The sequence below is a fragment of the Callorhinus ursinus genome, unplaced genomic scaffold (genome assembly GCF_003265705.2).
Source record: "Callorhinus ursinus isolate GAN/ISIS: 27379988/994484 unplaced genomic scaffold, GSC_fseal_2.0 scaffold18, whole genome shotgun sequence".
NCBI classification, from domain to species: domain Eukaryota; kingdom Metazoa; phylum Chordata; class Mammalia; order Carnivora; family Otariidae; genus Callorhinus; species Callorhinus ursinus.
Genome location: NW_027397080.1, coordinates 19,060,127 through 19,069,298, shown reverse-complemented (window position 1 = coordinate 19,069,298; position 9,172 = coordinate 19,060,127). Strand labels below are relative to the sequence as shown.

Sequence of the window (9,172 nt, the reverse complement as noted above, 5' to 3'; positions counted from 1 at the left end):
ACTGTAACTCAAGACGAAATGGAGCTTCTCTGACACACATATTTTGTAAAGCGCATCAGAGCCTTGTTGCTTTTAGGAACCCTGGACAGCGCTTCGGCACTACACTTGGGAGCCATCTTCAGCAGCGAAATGACCAAGGAAAAGCACAGAAACATGAAAAGTGTGGCACTCAACTGACCTCGAAAAAGGCTCTTATTTATAGCATAAAAACTGAAACAAGAAGGCAGAGCGTTACCTTCTTAGCCCTCAGCCGGGCAAGTGCATGTTGAGCAACTCCTATTTCCCCGCAGACTATGCATGTCCAAAAATGACCACAAAGGTGCCTCAAAGTATTGCTTTGGGGATTGCGAATAAATTTTAGCAAGTCGGCAAATTCACAAATACAGAATCTGTGAATAATGAGGACTGAATGCATGTACTTCCATCTTCTCCTTATTCCCAGGATAATTCTCGTCTTTCACTTTTAAGCTCAGTGTGGCATTCTGCAAGCTCCCTGGTACCCATGCCAGACCACCGGGGGGCTGTGTGATCTTGACTCTGTCAATGTCTGAGCTCAGTTTTCTCTCCTTACCTGGCACAGTGCCTGACAATATAGTAGGTACTCAAAAAACCGGTCGCTGTTGCTATAATCACCATCATCCAGTGACCCTGCATCTGTGCACTGGGGCCGGGTGGGGGGTTGCCTGGGCCAGAGGTTTGGAGAAGTTCATCTGCATCAAAGCACCAGGCCGGCATCCTTCTGACATACTCTTTGGCCCATCCTTCCCCTCTCCGGCTGTACCTACAAAACCAGACAACAATCTGAATGTTGAAAATTATAGTAAATAAAATGACTTCATGACACCAGGACAAATCAGGAAGTTTCCCCTTTGAAGTGATGCTATCTCCTTTCCGCTCCTATCACCTCTGGGGTAGCCCTGGGGCTCTGTTCTCTCCTTGGGATTCCCATGACACTGCTCAGCACAGATCCCACTGGGTGATGGTTAATGCTCAGGATACTCAGGCTTGGCGTCAGAATAGCCGCTCACCCTGGGCAGGGCTACATACTCATTAATGCTCCCGGGCTCGGCAAAGGGCCCAGCACAGATCGGTGCCCTGGAAAAGCTGAGATGAAAAAATAGGGACCAGGTGTGAGCAGAGCTTTCTACCACAAACCTCCCTGAACGCAAGTAGAAAGCCATGGAAGTGTGGAGAGTAGATACAATGTAGCAATTGTCTTCATGAGTGGTATCTAATGCTACTGATATTTTCAGCTTAATCGAGTGTATCTAAAATCCGAAGTGGCCCCAAATACCTTTTTCACTCTAATAAAACTATGAATATATAGCCTGGGAGAATAATGGGAACTTAAATTTTAAGAAACTTTTAATATTGAAGAGAATAAACCCAGTAATAGGGAAAAGGAGTCAATGAACAGTGGTGGCGCTCATTATGTATTTCTGAAAAGGGACAGGGAAGGAGGAAGCAGAATGCCTGACAACCAAGCAACCAAACAGTCAAGTGAACCAACACACGAATGAGATGGAGATGCGTAGCTCTCATCCTCTGACCATGGCTGGAAAGGGCAAGCAATGAAATGAGCCAGGGGATATAAACAGGCATTAGCATAACAGGTACAATTGCCATGTGACTGGTTCTGTGCTGTGGCTTTTGAGTGTATTAACGAATTTAAGCCCCACACCAATCCTAGGAGATTAAATATTACTGGCCCCATCTTACAGATGAGCAAACCGAGGCTCCAAAGAAGCAAAGTAAATTGCCCAAGGTCACAGGGCCGGTTAGCAGGCGGCTGAACTTGAATCCACCCAGCTGGTTCTAGAAGCTACCCTCCTAGTCACTATGAGACACTGTCCCTCTGGGCTGTGATGGCCCTTGTCCCTCAGAGGCACTTCCAGGTGGTAGACATCCCACATCCCATAGGGTGATGATAACACTAGGGTGGGGTTGTGCCTTGTTCAGGACCATGCCCAGATTCCACTGCCCAGATCACTAGGTCCGGACTCCCTTCCTTGCCTCTTTCCCATTTCTCTGCAGCCTGTCCCAACACACCTTTCTGGTCTTATCTTCTTCCCCGTCCTTTCTTGTACCGACTCTGCGCCCCAGCCCAGCCCAGCCCCGATGCTCCCTGTTCCCTAGTCACACCCTGCGCGTTCCCGTCTCCAGGCCTTCCCTGCTGCTCTTCTTCCCTGCTTGGCCCAGAATGTGTTCTCCCATCCCTGTCTACTGCAATCTTCCCCACGTCCCAAGTCAAACTTTGATGCCACCTTGCTCATGAAACCCTCCCTGGCTGTCCCTGTTGGAATACATCACACCCTTTCCAGCCTCCGGGCTTCAATAGCTAACGCTTGATCAGCCCCAACCCCTACCCACCACCCCCACAACCTACCCAGGGAAATTCTCACTGACCAGCAGCCTGGGCTGTGCGTTCACCCCCCTTCCCACTGCAGATGTTGGGATGCTGGAGGGCAGGATGCAGCAAGCGGCTTTATGAAGTTCATGTCGTTGTCCCCACAGTCTAACCAGTACTTGGCATAGTAAACAAAAATATTTCTGACCCTGCAGATATGATAATATCTTGACAGTAAAAGTCAGTGACAGTTTAAAAGTTATCTGTTCCATGAGTCCATGTCTCATGCGTTATCTGCTTCATCAGGTGGATAATAGTATGATGGTGTCCCCAGATCTTCAATTCCAGGGCTCCATAGGGCTCTCTCAATATGCATCATTTTTCATCGCACCTCTGTGCCTTTGCCATGCTGTTCCCTCTATCTGGAATGCTTTTCCTCACCAGGAAAAGCATTGCTCAGAGAATCCAATCCTTGCAAACTTAGTTCAATGTCCCCTCCTCGGAGAAGTCTTCCCTGACCACTCAGCATCTTCTTTTGCCCCAGAGCTAACCACTTCTTTTGAGTTGCCTACACACTTCACGCCTACTTGGGGGGTTACTAAGCTTGCTGCTGTACTACAGTGGATTTGTCTGTGTGTCTGTCTCCTGATGGCTTTTGGAGGCCAGGGACATGTCATACCATCTCTGTGTCCTCAGGATCAAACATGGTAATTTTCAAGCATTTTTAGGGGTGGACCTCTCTCTCCAAAAGAAAATGTATGAGCATCTTGCGATAAAACAGATACTAGGAAAACAGTTCTTGAAGGGGAGATGGGTAGGTACCCCTGCCTGTGTGGTCACCTAGGAACCTGCCTGGGACCCTCCCTTGGAGCTCCTGAGTCTCTACAAACATCTGAAAGCCCCTGACTCAGCACAATGTGGGGAACAACGTCACTGCTCAGCAAATACCTTTTAAATAATTTGAAAACCAAACCTTCATGACCCAAAGAATGAATTCCTTAGAGTAGAATTTCAGACACCTTGACTGCAAGGAGGGGTGCACTTGGGCTTCGGGGCAGGAGGCAGGGGTTCAAGTCTGAGCTCCATTGCTGTCTGGCTGGGCAGGGATCCCACCTCTTTGGACCTCATTTTTCTCACCCATAAAATGAGAATGATAGCACCTCAATGGGCCTCGGGTCTGTGATTATTCCTAGGGGCAGGGCTGTCTACACCCCAGTCCCCCCACCCCTGTACATCATTCATGTCCACTGAAAGAAGACCAACTGCAGTCAGGATGTAGGCCAGTCAGGTATAAAGAGTTGAGCATGGGCTTTGGCACCAGATCCTGGTTCTGACATTGACTAGCACGCTGAGCCTCAGTTTGCTCATCTGCCAAATGGAGATAATAATAGTAGCTCATAGGGTAGCCGTAAGTTATGCGGCCAGGTCCAGAATGCTCTACTTTGAGGCCTGGCTCCCTCACTTTCTAGCCATGTGACCTTGAGCAGATTAGGTTACTTAACCTGTGTGAGCCTCAGTTTCCCCATCTGTACAAAGAGGGTAATAGTGCTCATTTCATAGGATTATTCATGGACAAATTAACTAACATGAAATGCTTAGAACAGTGCCTGGCACATAGTAACTGCTATATACATGTGAGCAATGGATACTGCCCACCATGGGTCTGTTGTGAGGGTTAAATTAATTCATACTTAAAATGTGCCTAGCCCAGAGCCTGGGATATGATCAAAGTTCATTTGACAGGAGCTGATATTTAATATGAATTCAGCTCAGACTCAGCATATGGCATATAAGCTTTGGGGGAAAAATAAAACCAAAAACAAAAAACAGAAGATGGGCAGAAACTCCAGGGCTTTGGCTCTCTCACTCTGCAATCTCCCATGAAAGGGGCCACGGCAGCTTCTCTGTCTGGGTGGGTGCCCCACGGTGCGGTTCTGGGTGTGGCCGGCCGCCTGACTCAGAGAAAAGCACCCCCTCGCACCTGTTCCCCACCCGTCTCCCGCGGCACCGTGTCTGCCCATCCAGTGGTGATCAGACCTGACCCTGGAGAGCTGCAAAGATCCTATCACTGCCCCAGGGCCAGGGCTGGCAGGAGGGGTTATAATTATGGGTTTCATCGAAATTGTGGATATGATGAGCACCGCTTTCCACAGCTCCTCTTAGAGCTCTGCCTGGGCCCTCCCCAGCCCCTCCCACCTGGGTGTTGCCAGAAGCCGGCACTCCCAGCCCAGTGAGCTAAGCACTTTATTTGAAGTATCTCATTTAATCCTCACAAAGGATGTTATTTCCCCCATTTTACAGATGAGGAAACTGAGTCTCAAGGAGGCAAAGTGACGCACCCCAAAGTAAGTGGGCAGGACCTGCTCCCAGGTCTTTCTGGCCCATGTCCTGTGATCTTAACCTCCCCAGCTTGTATCCCAAACAGCACCAAAATCTGTCACTGAACAATTGGGAGAGTGGGCTCTAGAACCCACATAGCCCTGGGTTTGATTCTAGGCTCTGACGTTGTGTGATCCTGGGCAGTCACACCACATCCCTGAGCCTGGATTTCCCACCGCCCCCCTCCCCCCGGATTTGTTGTGAGGACTACGGGAGAAACTATACAGATACGGAAGTATCTGTTACTGCCTGGGATAGAGAAGGGTCCAGTAAGGGTCAGATACCATACAAGTGTTTCTAAATCTCGGTCTACCTAGATATAGTCATCAGGGCGTGAGGAAAGCTCTTGGTCTTGGACGTGCCAAATGTGACATTTCCAATTTTCTCCAGATTCTGACTCATGAAAGTGTGGCCTGAGTCACAGGGTTTCCATTTTGCTTATATTAAGCCATCAGGTTGTGGGATCTCTATAAGCCACAGAATGAAATAGATCCCAGTTTGCTGTGTGAGTGAATTCCGATCGATGAACCTCTCTGTTCCATGAGTTCCTCTCCAGCTCCATGTGCTGATCTTTGGCCAGGAGGTTCATAGGGACCACAGTGCAGAGACTGGAGCTCTGGGAGGGAAAGGGGTTTTAGAAGCCCTAGGTAGTCCTGCCCGTGTTTCCTGTTTCCTGTTTCCTGTTTCCTGTCCCTGGTTTCCGGTGATAAATGACTGGGAGGGGAAGATGTGCAATAGGGAGGGGGAAAGGGTGGGGAATGTCATTTACTGATCTGGGAGCACCTCTCTAAGACAAAGCTTGCAGTTCTAATCGTCTCCCGTGACCCACTTCCCTCTGTGGCCCAGAGCAAGTATCACTCTGATTTCTGGTGACTGTGCTCTGATCCCTTCTCTCAGACTTACCCACCCCTCCCGGGGAGGCGGGAAGGAACCATGAGGCAATCCAAGGGCCAGGCACAATTCCATTAACCCCAGAAACGAACCTCAGGTTCCCATCTGCCAGGTCCCACCTGCGATGAGGCTGAGGCTTCATCCTCATTTATGAGCTTCTCCATTTTGCCTGTTATTATGTCCCTCCATATTAATGAGCAGGCTTAGGACATTCAGGATTTCCTTCATTAGTGTTTCCTCCTTCCTGAGCATTCTGTCTTAGGATTTTTATAGGTCATTTACGGCCTTGCAAAGTTTGACATTGTCCCAGGCAACTCAGTTTCTTCACTGGGAGGGACAAGGGACAGGTTGAGGAACAGAAATGTCTGGCTCATTCTACTGGGCAGGTGGGAGCTATTTCAGGTCAGGCTGAGGTGGCTTTTAATCCCCAAGGGCCAGAGGCTCACCATTTCCCATCACTGGAGGGGCAAACCCAACACATACAGCTAGCGTGGAACTGAGGAGATTTTATATATACATTCTTCTAAAATTCAGAGGGCTAGGGTGCTCAGGTGGCTCAGTTGGTTAAGCATCTGCCTTGGGCTCAGGTCATGATCTCAGGGTCCTGGGATCGAGCCCCTCTTTGGCGGGGGGGGGGGTCCCTGCTGAGCAGGGAGCCTACTTCTCCCTCTCCCTCTGCCCCTCCATCCCACTTGTACTCTCTCTCTCTAAAATAAAATAAAATAAAATAAAATAAAATAAAATAAAATAAAATAAAATAAAATAAAATAAAATTCAGAGGGCTAGGAACTGGTCTCCAGAGACAGCAGAGTCATAGTCACTGCTTTTTTGAGCTTCGGGTTTCTGAGCTAGATCTGGGAGGTGCTTTCAGCCACATCCTCAAGCTCTCTCAGGCTGAGGTGGGCAAGGGAAGAACCAGAGCGAGGAGGTACAGTCCCAGTCAACAAAAACACCTTTCTTTTCATTCCGCGGAGTTTGACACACGGGCACGCTTAATAAAACAGGTGGCCGGCACAGTGAATGCAAAGTGCTGATTCAGCCACATCTCTGTCCTTTCATCTTGGGCCCAGGAGTGTTTAACAGCCACGCTTAACAAGAAGAAATGGAATTTATCTCCTTAATAAGCCACCCTCAAGTCTCTGTGCTTAATCATGTTCATCTCCCAGGAGGCTGGTGGAGGGGAGCCTTTCTGGTTATATTAACAATTTCCCTGGTGTGCCTAAGAAGACCGTCTTGAGACGGTCTTTTAAGAAAACAACAACAGAGAAAAACCATTGATCTGGTTCTTTTGGAAAAACAAGTTTATAAAACATAGCACCTTGTGTGCATTCCCAATTTTGTGTGAAAGAGTCCGCTTACGGACAGGAAAATCGGTGGAAGGTTGAAAATGTTCGCATTGAATGGTAGGGTAATGTGATTTTAAAATTTGTAGTTATTTATTGCCTTTGGAGATTTTGATAAATTCCTTCAACAAACATCCATTACACTTGAGCATTCAAGAAAAAAATAACCCCCCCAAAAGAGAAAAAAGTAACCCCCAGGATAGCCCTGGTAAATCGAACGCAAGCTTGGCTCAAACGATCTCCAACTCAGACAAAAAAATCTAGATGTCATAGCTAATTTCTGCTTTTATACCCCCTTCCTGGTTCAGCCCAGAAGTTGAAGCTAATGAGAAATTATCGTTCATCGTTTGTGTTTGCCTCTGTAGCATATTTTCCCCCTAGTCCTGGCTTCTTCCCATAGTGAGAACTGTCACAAAGTATGCAGCTGTCTTTCCACAGACCTCAAAAGTTGGGTTTCTCCTAACCTCTGCTTTATCCTGAAGGCCGGGGGTTAGAACTACTGTATGGTTCTCCGAGGTGGGGGGGCGGGGGGTGTTTATAGAAATTTGCTGGTTCAACCTGGGTTGGGGTGACCAGAGCCTCAGGGGGTGGGGGGGCAGTGTTCTCAGCAGGAGCTAGGGTGAGCAAGGCCTCAGAGAGAGGCTTCTGGTACGCTCTTCAGCTTCCTCAAAAACAGCATGATTCCCTCCCCACCCGCAGTTAGGCTTGGAAAGTCTTGACATCCCCCTACTGAGGAAAGAGAGGGGTTTACAAAAATGATCTGGAAGATCAGGAAGATGAAAACAGGCCATTTGAGAGTAAAACAACATTTTTGGCTGATGAAGCCTGAAAACTGATTGTGAACACCCAGGTGATAGTTTCCCAGGGATGGGGAGAAACACCTGAGCCCCTCCCCCCCCAACAGGGCGAGTCTGCTGATTGCTGGGCAAGGCTCCTTGGATGTCCACCTGAGCCTCCCTTCTGCCAGGCATGGCTGAGTGGCCCGGGGCTCCCCTGGGCCTGCCGACCCAAAGCTGCTATTGCAGATAGGAGGCTTCAAGCTTCAGAGGGGGCCCACTTCCCAGGAGATTATGCATCTGGCCCCTCAGCAAGGCTTATGTGAGGTGGAGTGCTGGGTGAAATAGGGGACTCGAATGAATACCAGGTCCACACTGGGGACTCAGTAAATGAATCCCATAAAGCAGTGGTTAAGGATGTGGACTTCGGAGCTGGTGGATCTGGGTTCACATTGCACCGAATGACCACTGCATAGGGTTTTTGAGGGGATTAGGTATGACAGCTGACATGCAGTACAGAGACGGGCCCTGTACACGGGAACTTGGGGAGTGAAAGAGAAGTTCTGTAGCTTGATTATAGTGGAGGACACAAGATATTATGTATTTGTTGAAGCCCACAGAACTATACACCACAGAATGAACTGTATTTTGTGTAGGTTTTTTTAAAAAAATTGGCTATCTTGAGGATTTCTCCTGGTTTTGACATACTATGGATTTCCTCATCTGTGAGACAGAATTGTTGGGGGGAGGGTGCCTGGGTGGCTCAGTCAGTTAAGCATCTGCCTTTGGCTCTGGTCATGATCCCGGGGTCCTGGGATGGAGCCCCATGTCGAGCTGCCTGCTTAGCGGGGAGTCTCCTTCTACCTCTGCCTCTGCCCCTCCCAGTCCCCACTTGTGCTCTCTCAAATAAATAAATAGAATCTGAAAAAAAAAAAAAAAGGGTTGTTGGAAAGGAAGAATAAAATTGATATGATTTTGCTCATGGTGGGAAGAAAAGGGTCTCTATTCCCTTAATGCTTCATTCATCCACCACCCTGTCCTAGTACCAAGCTGCCTCCCATCCCTTCAGGATTCACCTAGAAGTGGCCGAGGATGGTTAGTCAGAACCTCTTTCCATCGCCCAAAGCAGCAATACCACAGAGCTGCCCTGTCCAATATGGTAGCCACCGGTCACGTGCGGCTACCGAGACTTGACTGGAGGCTAGTGCCACTGAGGACCTGAATTCTAAATTTTATTTAAGTTTAATTAATTTCTATTTAGATTTGGAAACTGAATCAGTATAAAATATTTTCCTATTAAGGACCACTTTATTGTTTTGGTAGGACTACATTATATTTTTAATATATTTTTATCATTAACTTTTTTTTTAAAGATTTTATTTATTCGAGAGAGAATGAGAGACAGAGAGCACGAGAGGGAGGAGGGTCAGAGGGAG

At 48.1% G+C, this 9,172-nt stretch overlaps 1 long non-coding RNA gene across 1 annotated transcript in view; it reads right to left on the bottom strand.

Annotated features, from left to right (window-relative positions):
* Positions 1–567: 567 nt before the first annotated feature.
* The window catches only part of LOC141374495 (uncharacterized), a 32,387-nt gene continuing 23,782 nt past the window's right edge, over positions 568–9,172 (bottom strand). Inside the window, exon 4 of the long non-coding RNA XR_012381427.1 lies at positions 568–781. This is a non-coding gene — a long non-coding RNA (uncharacterized lncRNA). The remainder of the gene's footprint in view (positions 782–9,172) is intronic.